We start from the raw sequence: 17,521 nt of genomic DNA, 5'->3' as shown, positions 1-17,521 counted from the left end.
AATAACCTGATATGCCCTTCGCCCACTGATAGTGGGGCATCTGTAACAATTGTGGCCATGTCCTCTGATATGTTGGCCACTGCAGAACCTAAACATGGGGCAGTCAGGTTTTCATGTGCGGGCACTAGTCATACAGTATCCATGCTATCAGTGAGGGCCGCAAACCTATTTGATAACAATAAATCGTTTGTGGGGAAGCTCCTCTCAGCATTAGGTAACCCAATCCCCTTAGTAGGCTTAGTAACCCAATCATTAGTTACCGCTGATGAAATAAATTTGTCCTCCGCCCAGGATTTTTCAAAAGGGTATGTCGTATTATTTTCTACGCCTCTCAAACTATGAGCTCGAGGATAAAAAAAGCCAAGAGGCATAGCCCGGACACCTTTGCTTACAGGGTCCAAATGGGAGTCATCCCAAAAGAGTCGACAAGCGACGTTTCTGGATTTGAAATTAACAATGACACAGTCTCCCAATGCCTTTTTCTTACTTGTGCCCACCCAGTTAACCCTTCTGCTTGACAGAATATTGTCAGCAATATTGCTTTCACCTGTGCAATTAGCATTACACCATTTTTTTACATGCCTAAGAAGGGTATCATGTTGTTCCACCTCCCCCTCTTTGAGTTTTGGCACGTTTACAAGGATTGCGACAAAGGGTGTTGCCTCTGGCGGTAAATTTACTGGGGGTACCCTTTTTGCCACAGCCTCCTGGTGGCTTCTTTGGTTTGCGGGGGAAATTACTTGGCGGGCAACCTCCATTGAGGGAATGTATATTCCCTTATCCACTATCCCTTTTTTGTGAACAGGATTATCAATATTAACTATAGGGGGACTAGCCAACCTAGTTATGGGTTGACCCCCACCCTTAGGGGCAGACACCTGCACAGCTACTGGGAGAGATGGTGGGGCCCGGGAAATGAGAGCATCGTTAATACGATCACATTTAGCCATAAGATTCTTAACACAGTCCTTCAAAGTCTCGTTAATGTCAGAGGCAATCTGGACCAAGGCAGATTCCAGTCTATCTGTGAACAGTTTTTCTAGGAGGGCTGCGATACAATCCTCAGTTACATAAGTTGGCTGTTGAAGACCAGACTGACCAACTGGCGACCGTTCGACACCCCCCGTGCTCGATGGAAATGTTGGTATCACAATTTCGGGCAAAGCCGGGAACGGAAGAACTGTGGCAGATTGAGGCAAAGTAGGTCTACATGACTCAATAATGACCCGTGGCTCCAACGGGATACAGTTTAATGTAGAGGCTGATACATTAGAAGAATTGGCAGCCCCAGGCCTGGGAACAAGCCCCAGCTCACGCTCGGACTCAGCGATCTGCGTAGACAATTCTCCCACCTTAGATGTTAAATAAGTAATGATGCTGGTGGTGTATGTAGGTACCTTCGCCTTACCCTCGCCTGCCGCCGCTGTAGCAATTTTCCGCTTACTCATGATGAAAGTGATATGGCCCGTCCCGTCCCTGGTCGTCCTTGGACGGCCTTAGACGGCCCGCCCTCTGCCCGGGCTCCGCCCGTCGCCGCCCGCGCGCGTCCCGCGAGGCGGGAGGAGAGGCTCGCTCTTATGCGCCTCCGGGCGCGGGAGTGTTACGCTGCTGCCGGTGTCCCCGTGTGAGAGCAGGGGACGCTGGGTGATGTAGTCTCGACGCTCCCCCCTCTCGGCGGCCGCGGTGCTGGAGCGGCGGCGGGGGAGAGCGGAGCAAGTCTGCAGGGTAGTTTTAGTTTGAGCAATCAATAGATCAAACTAAACCTCTCTTGTCGCGATGAATTCAAAGTCAGATAAGTGCACATAAATCTTTCTAGTACACAACAGTATTCGGTCCCTGTCGACTGCAACCCTGGCTGTGCAATCTCCCACACACAGAGCCCCCCCCACACACACAGAGCCCCCCACACACACAGAACCCCCCCCACACACAGAACCCCCCACACACACAGAGCCCCCCACACACACAGAGCACCCCACACGCAGAGCCCCCCCACACACACAGAGCCCTCCCACACACACAGAGCCCCCCCACACACAGAGCCCCCCCACACACACAGAGCCCCCCCACACACACGCAGAGCCCACCCCACACACACACAGAGCCCACCCCACACACACAGAGCCCACCCCGCACAAGGGGTGAGGGGTAGTATCAGAGCTGCAGTTTAACCTCACTTGAAGATCGTACTGGCGCTGGGGTTCATTGTGAGATTGGGTAGCAAGGCCTCTCCGTGCTAGATTGGTACGGAGTCAGGCGTGCGCTAGAAGTACGCACAGGTGCTTCAGGGCCCAGTGCACGTACTGGGGATATGGACTCCATGGTCTGCAAGAATGCTGCAGAGGGTCAGTGTCAGAGCTGGGGTGTGAGGCCTGCACTGCTTGTACGAGACTCCTCGCAGGGGCTGAGTTGGGCATGTGGACAGAATTGACTCTTGAGACTGCATTGCCCTGTAGGGCTTTAACTGTTGCAGAAGCTGTGGGACGAGCCCCCCGTGTCACCGGGTTTGATAAACTCCTTGTGATCTATGAATGGGTTGGGGTTGTGACAGAGACCACTGTACCCTCTGCCCAACCCGCCATGGAGTATGCCACCTCCCACACTTACCCACCATGGGCCCTACTCCACAGCTAGGGGGAGTGCCACCCTTAACAAGATCCCTGTGACGTCTTTCTTCACTGGGGTTGCTAGAGGCCTATCTTTGAGGCCAGTGTTCGGGGAAGGAATGCGACCCTTATTTTATGGGTATATAGCGTTATGCGTTCCACTACCGATGCCTCAAGTGCTTTCAGTCTGACCCAGCGTGGGTCTGAACCCCAGTGCAGATGCATTTTATAGAGCGCGGACTTTACCCGAAGGTGTCAGATCGCTGTAGACTTTGGAGGAGGTATTTACCCTGTCTCGTCCAGTATGCCTCTCGCACTTGTGCAGTCCCGAAGGGGCCAGGCACAAGACTGGTGCTGCGGCGGGGCGGGTTCTAGCACACGTTCCCACGCACCCTGTTCCACGTGCACACTCACCTGTGCTCTTGTGCACAGGGTGTTTGCTTCAACTCCTGGTTCGGAGTAGTTAGAGCTCGCACTGAATGCTCTCAAGCTAGAAGCACGGTATTTCTGGAAAGTTGGGAGAGCCGACGGTAGCGCGGCGAGCTATGGGAGGCGAAGCCGCTGCCCTGAAGTGGCCGGACAGAGACAAGTGCGCCTGGTTTAAACAGGCTCAATTTATAAACGTGCCAGGGTGGGATGCACGCTCGGAGGATGTGTACAGGCAGCCTCCAGTCACACTGCCTTGTCAATAAATGTTGTGTTCACTAGCTCTGTGACAGCGATTCTTTCCCTAATATGGAGCGAGCTGCCAGCTTTCTGGGTTATTTCGAGGGTGTGTGATAATGCTCCCGGGATGCCAACGGCTTCCGAAGTTCAGGATTGTGAAAAAAAACATTTCTCACGAGGGAAGGGGGAGCGGGGATAATGGGAGGTGCAGGGGCAAGAGAAGAGACACTCTAGGCGAAGGAGACGAGGGGAAGAAAAGAACAGGAAGAGGAAGAGAGCGAACGACAGGAAAGAGAAACGGAGGAAAAGGGAAGAAGTAGGCAGAAAAGGAGTGTCCAGGGCGAATGACAGGGAGTGACAGAGGTCAAAGCGGCGAGAAGAAAAGTCAAGGAACAAGCGAGCGGGACGAGGAACAGGGGGGTTGGGGGGGCCGAAAAAGCAAGCGGGACGAGGAACAGGGGGGAGGGGGGGCCGAAAAGGCGAGCGGGACGAGGAACGGGGGTGGGGGGGGCGAGCAGCGAGCAGAACGAGGAACAGTGGGGGCAGAAAAGCAAGCACTCACCGGCTGGGGCGGAGGACTCGGCGACTTCTTCCGGCAGTGGTCGGGCCGCAATGGCATAAGAAAAGCGCCGCCATTTTCGCCTTCGGGGCGTTGTTTTTGCAGTTGAGTGACGGATGACGTCACAGAATTAAAAACTGCAAAAAACACGCCCCGAATCTGAAAAAGACGGGGCTTGAACTGAGTGACGCCCCTCTCCTCCAATGGCTGGCCAGCATTTACGAGGCCAGCCAATGGAGAAGAGGGGCGGGTTCAAGCCCCATTCTCTGAAAACATCAGCTTCTCCCAGCGGAGACTGCGCAAGCGCAGCATTCGCTAGGCGAAACCTAAAAATTACCAAAAAAGGTACCACAATCCAAGCAAAAGCAGCATGAAGAATACTATTTAAGAAATCAATTAGCAAAGAGTGTCCTGTGCACACGATTAGGCTTATTATGTGCCTCGTAGGACGTTACGCGACTCTATCCAAAGCTTTGATTCCCCCCAATCGCCTGGCCAGAATTGGAGGACGCTCCTTTTGTTTTCTAGCGCCTCAAGGTTGGAATGACCTGCCTGTCCTGCTTAGGAAAGCTGATGATCTCCTCTCCTTCAGAAAAGGACTTAAAACTTGGCTTTTTACTCAGTAATTGCTCTCCTGCTTCTTTTCATTTTCACCGTGTTATGTCTCTCTTATTCCTAGGGCTCTTTGCCAAAGCGCCGGGACACTCCTAGGAGTAGCCGTGCGCTATAAAAGAGCATTTTTAACATAACATAACATTATCTAAATTGGTTCTCAAGTGAGACCCAAAATTGGTAAGCGTTTAATATATGATTTCAGAGTCCATCTTCATAGAGTAAGTATTTTTAATGGTTCAGTGTTGATCAGTACATACAAGAGAAAATAGCCGACACGTGTTTCGTCACACCGTGTTGGGGCTTTGACTCTTCAGGGCTGACTATGTGAATGAGGCATCTATCAAAGTAAGCGGCGTGCTGGAAATGAAGGGGTTCAGGGTCTGGCGGCGTATAGGTAAAATCAGCTCGGCGAGCCTTTCGTAGGAAAAAATGCACGTCTCATCCGGGTTGACGAGATCTACCGCATGCACACACCAGTGCAAGATACTTCAATCTGACAGCTTGCCGGTCAGGACAGACCCGTCCTGAGACGTGCATTTTTCCTACGAAAGGCTCGCCGAGCTGATTTCACCTATACGCCGCCAGACCCTGAACCCCTTCATTTCCGGCGCGCCGCTTACTTTGATAGATGCCTCATTCACATAGCCCTGAAGAGTCACAGCCCCAACACGGTGTAACGAAACACGTGTCGGCTATTTTCTCTTGTATGTACTGATCAACACTGAACCATTAAATATACTTACCCTATGAAGATGGACTCTGAAATCGTATATTAAACGCTTACCAATGTAGGAGATACGTCTCTCTATCTTAGCAGGGGCTGGTTTCTGCTGGGTTTGTTCCCCTGTCCTGTTTGCACCGGACCTACTCTATCTACGAACACCTACTTTTAGGTACCCGCTGAGCGCCATATCTTCCTGACATTTATCCAAACCCATACTCTCCCTCTGCACTGAAATCAATTAGTGCCTGGTCCATGCTCCAGGGAAGAAAACAGGAACATGGAGACAAAGTTAAGCCGCAGTACAGTAGACTCACTGACAAATGAAAAGGAAGAAAATTCAAGTGACAAATAAAGCCAAACAATGGTAAGCAATGAGTCGGCTAAAGCCCCTTTTTATTATTTTGGCCTTTTAAGAAACAACACGCCATCGCAAGATAAAGCATATGCGCTGTCTCAGGCGAGATCTAAAAAGGATCAGTGGTACTGTAGGTAAACAACTGAAAAAAGTATTCAGCGTTGCACAGTACTAACATTTGGGATTACCAATTAGGCTCTCCGATATTGGAAATAAGTGTTGGAAGCACCTTAAAACCAAGTGAGATATAATGTATTCATATTTTAACTACTACTTAAGGGACTCTTCCTGTTTTTATTGACTGCAGAAGGTCAAAGACTAATGTCAATTTAGATGTTGTTCAATCTGAGGCCAACAACTGCATCTGTATGTCCCTGGTGTCGCTATGAGAAAACTGGAAATAATGAGGTTGCCCTCAATTTGCTGTGACCAATCTGTTTTAACGTTTTGTCTTTGATGATCACCTATGGGGCTTAGTTAAAGAACTAGTCTCTACTTCTAGTTTAAATACCTTTTCAGTTTTGGTTTATTGAGCTCTTTTTTTCTTTCCTTCACCAGAAGTCACACATAACTCTTGAACTGTTCCTCCAGACAATACACAAGTTACCACAACTAATTAAATTATAAAGTACTTGGTTTAAATATTGTTTGGTATGTTAAACTGTCACTTGATACGAAACATTGTCTGCAATGCAATAATAGCATGTGAAAAGAAGCCCTGGCAAAGCCAACATGTTTCACCTACAGCTTTGTCAATGTTTTGTTTAGTCATGTTGTACAGCATTGTGGATGCTGTGTAGTATTTATGGCTTAAACAAAGTGCAGCTCTACAGCAGGAAAGGGTGTAGATGAGAAAAGCAAGGGAGAATCGGAGAACGCAGGAGTGAATCATTCAACTCTACATTTGTACATGGAGACAATAGTTTGCTGGCTGATGCCAACTGGTTTGCTAAATAACAACCCACCACTTCCAAACAGGCCACACATTCCTTTAGAGTCCAATATGATTTGTAGTAATCATTTCGCCTCTTTAATTGACATGCATCTCCGATTGATTACAGACAGTTGTAGGATATCGCCAAGCAAGGCTCAACCATGCATGCCTCTACCAAGCAGCCCGAACCATGAATGCGTCCTAACCACGCATTCCCTTACCACGCATGCCTTTACCACCCAATTTTGTAGTTAAGGCATGATTGGCAAGGGTCATACAAATGTTGACAGTGAAACCCTGTACTCGCTCCCACTTAACCTAATGTCCCCAATATATCACTTTTAGAACAAGAGGAAATGTACCCCAAAAAGTGTGCATTCAAACCAAGCACCCAATGTCAAGGTGGGGTCCTACTGAACCCAACATATTCCACATAGAGAGCAATTGGTGCACCAACACATTAATACATTGACAATTATACAATCGTTATCCCGAATTTGTTCTTCAAGTCGTCTTTTATTGATCAGGAGTATCAAACAATATATAAGGTAGACCAGCCAACGCGTTTCGTCCAAAGAGGTGGACTGCTTCAGGGCAAAAGCGATAAAGTTCAAAGCGACGGACCAATATATCTGTGGCCAGAATGGATGACTGGAGCTCGGACAACTCATTCAAAAAAGTCGATAAATCAATCAAATCACTCTTGTTTCATGCTCCTGATCAATAAAAGACGACTTGAAGAACATATTTGGGATACAAATTGTATAATTGTCAACATATTAATGTGTTGATGCACCAATTGTTCTCTATGTGGAATATGACTGGCAAGGGTGTATGCGCTGCTAAGTTTGCCACAACTCCAACCCTCCAACCACGCCTTAAGCCATAAATTACAAACCCCTTACTTGCCCCAAGTCCGAAAAACAAACCACCTATCTGCCTCCGCCAAAAGCTACAAACCCCTTACCTGTCCCCCGCCCTATGCCCTAAATTACACCCCCCCCTAACTGCCCCAGCCCTAAATTACAAACCCCCTAACCTGCTCCCGCCCTGAGCCCTTAAAATGCCCCATTCCTTAAATACTTCCCCCAAATCCAGCCCTTAAAGCTCCCACACTCCAGGGGCGTAACACAGGCCCCCGCAGCCCCCACGGTGGGGGGGCCCAATGCTCCAGGGGGCCCCATGCAGTTTATGAAAGTAATGTGGATACGCAGCAGGCTGCCCCCCGGGTCAACCCCTGTCCCCATGCTCGGCAGCCTTTGGACCCTGGAGTTTAACCTGCACCCGAGACCCTCATGTAGGTACGGCACAAACTACACAGAGCGCTCCTTGTGATCTTGGGCAGAATGCTCACCCTCACGGTTTTATTCCGGCTTCTTGTGTATTTCAGGGAAAGCAAATGTGACACTATCTTTTAGGTCTCGCCTGTCGATGCGCATGCGCATCGAGCAAGCGAGACTATGGGGGCTTATCCACTCTTTGTCCAACTTGCAAGGAATCGTGGCGATTCCTTGCAGTGCCCGTGACTTTTAAGCTCAATGCGCATGCGCATTGAGCTTAAAAGCGCGTGCACATGCCCCCAGCCGCCTGCCTTGCCTACTCTCCCGCCCCCTCACTTCTTGATTGCACGGCCGCTAGGCCATGCCTCCCCTACTCTCCTCCTCCTACTCTCCTCCCCTCGCCGTCTGTTCCCGCACTCCTCCCACAGCCCCGCTCCGCCCCCTCCCCTGCCTGGTCGCGTCGCATTGGTGTAAACATCCAGCCCTTCCATGAGCCCTCACAGAGTCCAGGTCTGCCCGCACATGCCTTTAAAATGTCTCTCAAGGACAGACAACTGCCTACTGGGGTGAGCTAACCCTTTCAATGCCTCTTTGATAAACACCTTTACCTCATCCTGCAGGGGCTCCTCGAGACCCCCTGACATTTCCGCCACTCTTTTAAAGGCAGCTACACAGACTGTTTGGCTTCTGTGTCTGCCTGCTCACTTCCTCTCCTCTTTCCCACATTGCTTTCAACCCCAAATTAAACACAGCAAATTAAGCTTTCAACATCGCCATGCAGACCCAGCCCACAAACATGGTTTATTCTGATCTTTTTTTAATCACACACGTAAGCCCCCGCTCCGCCCCCTCCCCTGCCCGCCGTGTCGCATTTCTCCTCCCCCCTCCCCTTATCTGCCTTCCCTCCGTCTGTTCCCTCTCCCCGCTCCGCCCCCTCCCCTGCCCGCCGTGTCGCATTTCTCCTCCCCCCTCCCCTTATCTGCCTTCCCTCCGTCTGTTCCCTCTCCCCGCTCCGCCCCCTCCCCTGCCCGCCGTGTCGCATTTCTCCTCCCCCCTCCCCTTATCTGCCTTCGCTCCGTCTGTTCCCTCTCCCCGCTCCGCCCCCTCCCCTGCCCACTCTCCCTTTCTATTCTCCTTTACCACTCCACTCTGGACTCCTTCATTTTGTGCTGTTTGACATATTTCTTCTCTCATCCAACTCTTCTGCGGGCTCCCCTACTTCTCACTGTAGTTTGCAACAAATCCATCCTCCTTAAACCGTGTACACCATTTGCCTTTCACCCCTCCATTCCCTCTCCTGTCGCTCCCTTTAAATTCCCCCCTCCTTCCTTTTACTACCACTTTCCCTCTTTGTCACAAAAAAACCCTTTTATTCACTCGCTTTTCGTCTCTTTCTACCCTCCTCTCCTCCTATTCTTTTCCCTTACCCTGTCTTTTCTCCCCCTTTTGTCTTTCGAATCCCACTCTCTCTCCCTCCCCTCCCCCCCTCTCATTCCCCAACCCATTTCAGAGCTCAGTTCCGGAAGTGCCTCTTGGCAGCCGTGAGCTGCTGGGTAATTGCGCGTTTTGTAGCATTCCCAAAATGCATCTTTGACAGCTTGTCCAATGCTTCAATCTCTCCCCCAAACCTAGTGGGGCAAGTGCTTCGCTGCGCGCCGCAGCGGCGCTCCAGCGCGCCGGTAATGTTTCCAACCCACTGATATATCATAAGCGCCATGTGCTGTTTTGTGGCTGAATTTTTTTTTAAAAAGGGGAGCGGATATTAAACATCATACAGTATGTTAATGTCAAGTACGCCTGGATAAACATTGAAGACTTTGCTCTGACTCCAGCGTGTGGGCTACGAGATAATTAACCTTTTCCAACCATCCCTGTATTTTTTCTGGATGTCCACTTCTACAATGTTAACGGCGGTGCACTGTTCCGTTTGTTGATTCAACTCTGCTGAGATAACACAGCCCCCTCCCCTGCCCGCCGTGTCGCATTTCTCCTCCCCCTTCCCCTTCTCTCTCTTCTCTGACATGCAGTGTGCGGCCCTAACTGAAGTAGTGTAAACCCCGGCGCACAATAGCCAACACCCTCACTCACCCTCAACCCCTCACCCTCACTCACCCTCAACCCCTCACCCTCACTCACCCTCAACCCCTCACCCTCACTCACCCTCACCCTCACTCACCCTCAACCCCTCACCCTCACCCTCACTCACCCTCACCCTCACTCACCCTCAACCCCTCACCCTCAATCCCTCACCCTCACCCTCACTCACCCTCAACCCTTCACCCTCACTCACCCTCACTCACCCACCCTCACTCACCCTCACCCACCCTCACTCACCCTCACCCACCCTCACCCACCCTCACTCACCCACCCTCACTCACCCTCACTCACCCTCACTCACCCTCAACCCCTCACCCTCAACCCCTCACCCTCAACCCCTCACCCTCACTCACCCTCAACCCCTCACTCACCCTCAACCCCTCAGCCTCACCCTCACTCTCACTCACCCTCACTCACCCTCAACCCCTCAGCCTCACTCTCACTCACCCTCACTCACCCTCAACCCCTCAGCCTCACTCACCCTCACCCTCACTCACCCTCAACCCCTCACCCTCACTCACCCTCAACCCCTCACCCTCCCTCACCCTCACCCACCCTCAACCCCTCACCCTCACCCTCACTCACCCTCACCCTCACTCACCCTCAACACCTCACCCTCAACCCCTCACCCTCACTCACCCTCAACACCTCACCCTCACTCACCCTCAACCCCTCACCCTCACCCTCACTCACCCTCAACCCCTCACCCCCTCACTCACCCTCAACCCCTCACCCACTCACCCTCACTCACTCACCCTCACCCACTCACCCTCACTCACTCACCCTCACTCACCCTCACTCACCCTCACTCACCCTCAACCCCTCAACCCCTCACTCACCCTCAACCCCTCACTCACCCTCACCCTCACTCACCCTCACCCTCACTCACCCTCACTCAGCGCAACCACAGCATCTTCACTAAATATATTTAATAAACTTTAAGCTATTGGCAATATAAAATAAAATCCATTTTATTTACGTATTAATTATTAATTGTTTTTTAAAGCCATTGATTTTTTTTATATCAATACATATAAGTCACATATAAGTCCCGTTAATACAAAACATGTTGCTTTACAAATGCTAGAGGTGTCACATTTACAAAAATTATAACTATTGGCTTTGTAAAGAAGAAAGCTATTAATTTAGCTATTTAGAAAAAACAACACATAAATAAAAAACAAAAAAATAAATAACACCTATAGCTCAAACTTTCCTACTGCGAGACCTATTGCATTTCCAATGCTTGTTTTTATAGGTATTTGGGTGTCCATATATAAACACGAACTAAAAAAAATACCGGATGAAACAGCCATGCCGATTTATTTAGGCATCTGTGTAATAATTAGCGTGCGATTCCGTTTGGACCAACCCAGCATTTCATCCTTCCAATGCGGATACAAAATAGTATGGTAACACCTTTCTTAAATGAACGTTTAGCTCTGGAGGATTGCAACAGTGTGTGCTACATAAGAACCAGTAGGTGAGCATACTTACCAGCAGTCCAAACTAAATGGGTAAATTGCGAATTTATTTTTATCTTGAACCACAATAAAAAAAAAAATCTCCTACTTCAAGTGTTATTTAGAAGGGTAATAACAAATCCCCTAATATCTTTTCTCAACCTCCTGTTTGCCTATTCCCAGTGTTGCAATGTTTGTATTAAATTTAAATTGCTTTTAATAATCTTTTAACCACCCTGGTCTTCACAATGTAACCCTCTTGTCAGGTGGTCTTCTCTAACAACAAAAACACATTCATCATAACTAACAAACAACTTCAATCTTTCTCCCAACACTTTTTTTCTAGCAAGTGTAATTGTATTGTAGTGTTTTAATCGGTAGTTTTAACATTTTGCATAGGAGTGGGACAAAGCGATTTTTAATGTATTTCAGTGTTACCTGTAATACAATAACTGTAAAATGGCCAACGATAGTTAAGCGTAGCCACAGCCGAAATTTCATTTACGTAGAAGTAATCTAGCGTAATTTCTGGCACTTCTCATGCTTTTTAGACGAAATTCTTAAATTTACGACCAAGGACGGACTGGCCGCACAGTGCATGGGGTGTTTTCCCGGGAGGCAGGAAGGCCTAGGGGGAACCCTCGATGTGTTTTTGAAACATGGAATATATTAATCACCCGCCGCAGAGTTCCTTGTGTATACAGCAGTTCTCATCGACAATAAAAGTGTCAAGGTGATTAATCTTCCTGATGAAGAGAGATGGAAGTTTGTCTGGTGTCAGTGTTCACTCCTCTAAGGTAGCACAGATGGTTAATAAGCCTGCTGCAAAGAATGTGTGCCATAGGTAACAGAAGTGTATTTTATGTGCATAGCTCACTGGGTTACTGCTTCTGTCACAGAGATCCCTTTGTTACTGTGCAGTTCATAAGTTACAAAAGTAATATAGCACAGTGATCTATGAACGACCATCAAAGAGCTGCATGCAAACAGCATGGTACAGATTAGAAAGTTATGTTTTTTTCCAGCCTTTCATCATCCTAATGTTGCTAAAAAGGGTTTGTTTGGGTAGAAATAAATTCTTATTACTAAATGTATCCTCAACCACTGTGTTACGTTTTGATCCTGAGTTTGTGCTTATCAAGCCTTAGCAGTCTTAAACAAGCATTTGCAATGCAATCGGTCTCACCTTTGGGACCTTATATGTATTTAGCTGTGCAGCACATTAGCCTCTGTGCTGAAACATCTACTATTCTTTAACATAGAGGGAAAGTAAGCACCAAACTGCGTGAAACACCAGGTATGGGAACACATGGAGAGAAATACTGCCTTTCAGTGGGAAATGGTATAGTCCAAAGCTCTGTTTTTAATACAAAATCAGGGCCTTCGATGGTCATGTCCCTAAAAATACCAGATTTAACAAAAAAATATTACTGTCTACAGGTGCTCTCGGAAGACAATTTCTATTGCCTGGAATCCAGAGAATGCTAAAGTGAATCCGGTATTTTCCTGACCTCTGCTGGTCGTTTTCTATCCAGAAAGTTAAACAGAGGCAGTTTCCAGAAAAATTAAAAAAAGAAAGTCCCTCAGTAGAAAGCAATTCTAGAATTTTACTGACCTCTACTGGTCGTTTTCTATCAAGCCAGTTAAATAGAGGCAGTTGAACAAGCAGAAAGCAATTCTGTTATTTTATTGACCTCTGTTGGTCGTTTTTAGGTCGAACCTGTCAATGCGCGTGCGCATTGAGCTTGCGAGAGATATAGGGGCTTAACCAGAGCTTAACCATCTCGGCGATTGCATGCAGTGCCCGTGAAAAAAGCGCGTGCACTTCAAAGCCACCAGCCTCCCTCCCACAGGCATCTGAAGCTGTGCGCTCTGCCTCAGGCATTTCTCCTCCCCTAATTATTCACGGCCGGCTGTACTTTCACGGCCGCCAGGCCGTGTCTCGAGTTTCTCCTCTCCCCTTCCCCCCTCCCCACAGCAATGCCAAGAGCTTGCTTGTTAACTTCATCCGTCATCCCCCCTGAGTTTCTCATGCACACACCATCCCTGAGTTTGATCCTGTGCTGCCCACACAGGGTTCCGCCTGTATTTCCAGACCCTACTGAGCCCGTGTCTCCTTTCATTCATGTCACATATGGCTCAAAACACACCACTTTTTTGTTTCTTTGGTTCACATATTGTTCGTTGCTTTATTATCAAATCCTGTGCTGCACACACAGGGTTTCCCCCCGTTTCTCGGAACCTAACGATGCCACATTGGGTTACATGTTCTCTGATAACGCGTCCTGAATTACATATGGATGGATTGTTCTCTTCCTTTTCCCAGTTCCACATTATGCGCGTTGTCTCGTATATTTTCCCAGCGTCTATGGGGGACTCGCAGGCGGTTTTTTACTCCATTAAGCCGGCACGCACAGCTCCCTTCCTTCGAGAAAACTCATGGCCGCCCTTTGAGTTCTTTACTTGTCTCCCTTTTCCACGGGCAAAACAGCAGACAGGGCACTCCAGCGCTCCAGCCCGGAGTCCAGGAGCCGAGGCTGCAGCCCCTTCCTTTTCTTGTTTAAGCTTCTAACCTGCAAAGCTTCATTCTCAGAGGCTTGCGAATCCCGACGTTCAGCATAAAACAGCATAGTGCAGGAATACCACATCTTTCACTAATATGGGTTTGGAAATCACCGTAAGGTACAGCAACCTCTCCTAGTGATGTCCCTATGACGTTTGAGTTTAGCAATAGGATTCTTATTCCACCGCTTGTTTACAGGACCTTCCCCCAGCGTCTGCCCCCTCCCCGTCCTATCCTTCAGTCCTGAGGTACTGGGTTTTTCAGAACCGGTACCGAACAGGTAACCCAGTGGTGTCAGGGTACACACCCAAAGACCTCGAGTACTTTCCTGATTTAGACCACAGAAACTCAGAGTTTTCTAGGTGAAGTCAAGGATCGATTTTATTGGCTGCAACCAAGTAACAGGCGTCCTAGAAGTACAACAACACGGGATGTATATTCTCAGGAGACTGCTCAATCTTACAAAGCCAGGCTTCTCTTTTTATACAAAATAGTGTGCTTCAGGCAAACATTCTCCACATTTTAGTATGCTATTCACATGTTTCCACTACAAAGAAAAAGCAGAGTCATGATGACAAGCCCACATTTCAGTTTGTTCAGCCCACAACAAATTACCCGGCAAGGCCCAACATTTTCATCAGATATCGGTGGACCCCCAATAAAAACGGGCACCTCCTCCTCGTAAAGCAAGTAAGAGAGAAAAGAGCAGGGACAGGTGTGAGCAAGATTAGGCAGGGTGTGTGTGCGATGAAACGGGTTTATGACATGGCGTGCCTTGATGCTATCTCGTTCGGCCACTGGGAGAGGAACTGACCAAACAGGTTCGGCCTGGGGCAATGGTTTCAGCTTGCCCAGGTCAGAGAAAAGTCAATTAAGGTGTACGTGTCCTTTGGAATCGAATTTGGCTGTATTATAAGCCTATGTGAGGGCAACTCACAAAATGGCTGCCGTACACAAAATGGAAGCCAAGGGTTCAGAACGAAAATGACGATTTCGAGGTGAAATCGTCACTCGAATATGACGAAAATGCTTGTACATAGTGTACTAGCCATTCTCGGTCTTTTGATATAAAAATCGTCATACTAAGATGAAGTTTTATTCACGAGTCCAGAATTTTCAGAACTACAAACCCTCCTTTTGCCCTTACATAGGCAATTAACCTAATCTCATGCTAATCTGAGTCCAGGTCTATATTCCTAAAGTCATTGAGATGTTGCTGTAACATCATCCTAGTACTTAGCTCGTCTCTTGATACAGGTTTCCTTACACATGATGTAGCACAGAGGCCACATATTGCAGGAGCACACTGCACGCACAGACAGAACAGGAAAAGAATGGCTAAGACCATCCCAATGACCATCAGAATTTTCCATCCCCAGGCAGATATCAGTTCCCAGAACCATCCCATCAAAGACCAATCTCCTTTATCTACATGAATAGATTCGGAAATCTTATGCCGTTTAGAGATGGCCTGGTACACTGTTGGAGCGTTATCTGGAATGAAAACACAGCAACTCGATTGGATCAATTTACATACCCCACCTCGGTCTGCAAGTATGACATCTAATGCGACCCTGTTCTGAAGGGTCATAAGACGATCCGACTGGAGCTCAGCAGTCAAGTTACTAAGGGCACCAGCAGTTTCAATTACGGTGGACTCAACCACCCTTGTCAATTGCCTTATGTTCCTGCTGTTAACCATGGGTCCCCAGAACGGCAGAAAACCCTTTGTGAAGTCCCCAAATTCTTGTCCTGCAGTGTCTTCTTTACTCAAGACACCTCTAACTATCCTTGTCTTGTGGTAATCTGCCGCTGCTGTGTAGGTGGGAGGCAACAGGAACTAAACAAAACATGAGCCCGAAAAGTCAGGGGGCAACCATGTATAGGCTCTATCATGGCAGATGAAATAGGTACCCTTAGCTGCTAAAAACGCAGGGGAAGTCTGAGACCCAAAAACATACGTTTCAGTACAGATACTCTTCCCTAACTGAGCTCTGGGATTCTTGCCAGTACCTTGCAGACACAGGTGACCCATATGGGGTACAATCCAAATCGGAGAGGATCTCTTAGCTTGCTGTTTCTCACTCAGAGTAGTTCCATATCCGGTCACGTTCCATCCTATATAGGCAAGTGTCTCATCTTCGGGGGTAGTTTCATAAGAAATATCTTCCTTAATCATGTCGACTATACCCTTAACTAGAGCACTGTTCTTAGGATTGTCTTTTACAGAACGTAGGGGGTGGACTTCACGAGCATAGATGAACATCGTTCTGTATGCCCACACAGAACCATTATGGCTGAAAGGCAGGACCAGATAAGGGATACCTTTATCCGTGGTGTGAGGCATAAAACAACACACCCAACAGTTAGTCGTGTTCATTACTAGTTGGTGTTGGTGCAAAAGCTGAACAAAGGAGTTATTAATAAACTCTACTCTCCTAGCTGATTCATGTTCAGGAAGGGGTTGAAAAGAGTGTGAGGAAACAGTAGGAGGAGGTATGGGCGATGTAGTGGGTGCAAATGTTACTCGAAAAGAGAATAAAACATCTTATTAAAAACATTATCATACTGAATAACATGAAAATGCACAATATCAAAAAACTTTTCTTTGTCATCATTTAACATATCTTGGCTTTAAAGTTCATTGTTTTGGCAGGTCTCTCCATCTCGAAAAACTCCATCCTCTCTAAAGTGCTGCCCGCGATGGGAGGTTGTTTCTGCTAAGGAATGCTTCTGTCAGTCTAGGGTAACTCCCTTAGACCAAACAGAACTGTCGACCTAACGTCGTCAGCTGCACCCCAAAGACTTTGGGCAATCGCGGCCCTAGCAGCGGAACCCGGATGGCGGTTCGAAAAAACAAAAATAAGCAAGTTTCTCAGATGGGAGAGCTGCGCTTTCAAAAATAGTACTTGGAGGAAAAAAAATTTTTTATTAGTTCGAATTTCTCGGCCTCAGATTATACCGTTGTTTTCCGGGTATTGTATTATCTTGGAAAAGGAGTTCAGGTTCTGTAGTGTCCAATCGAACTGATGGTGATACAGCTGGTTGCAAAATTGTATCACTCTCTTGTTCAGTAAGTGTTCCTTTTACTCGTGCATCACTGAAAGGCAGAAAACGTGGCACAGTTTCAGTTTCTGAGTCGGCGACACCCTTCTGGACCCACTGGTCATACGGCAGAGGTAAAGGTACCCTTTTACAATGGACCCCGTGGATCCAGTGCTTCTTCCCTTCCACTCGAACAGCTGATCTTGTGGAAAGAAGGACGAGGTGCGGTCCGGTCCACCTGGGCTGATCGTTCTTGGTTCGCTGAAAATTTTTCACGAGAACCCAGGATCCAGGGTCGATGGGATGACCTGGAGTTTCAGAGACCGGAGGCAGGGTGTCATGGACCTGTTGATGCAAAACACGCAATTTAGCCGTCAATTCGTACAAATAGTCAAGCAAAACAGGGTGTTCGATTTCACTGAACTTTGTGGGCCTTGGCACTCCCCATATGTTGGCCGGGCGGCCAAAGACAATTTCATAGGGACTAAGTTTCACTCCCGAATGCACAGTCATTCTGGTTGATAGGAGTGCTAAGGGTAGAGCATCAGGCCATTTAAGACCAGTGCTCGCTTGAATTTTGGCTAGTTTTAACTTAAGCGTGCCATTATAACATT

At 48.1% G+C, this 17,521-nt stretch overlaps 1 protein-coding gene across 2 annotated transcripts in view; it reads right to left on the bottom strand.

The window, feature by feature from the left end:
* ERCC2 (ERCC excision repair 2, TFIIH core complex helicase subunit) overlaps positions 1-17,521 on the bottom strand; it is a 1,411,027-nt gene that overhangs the window by 894,739 nt on the left and 498,767 nt on the right. The gene's annotated exons all lie outside the window — the stretch shown is intronic.

This window comes from Lissotriton helveticus, chromosome 9 (genome assembly GCF_964261635.1).
Source record: "Lissotriton helveticus chromosome 9, aLisHel1.1, whole genome shotgun sequence".
In the NCBI taxonomy this organism is placed as follows: Eukaryota; Metazoa; Chordata; class Amphibia; order Caudata; family Salamandridae; genus Lissotriton; species Lissotriton helveticus.
Note: the sequence above shows the minus strand (reverse complement) of the source record. Positions and strands in the feature narration are given on the sequence as shown.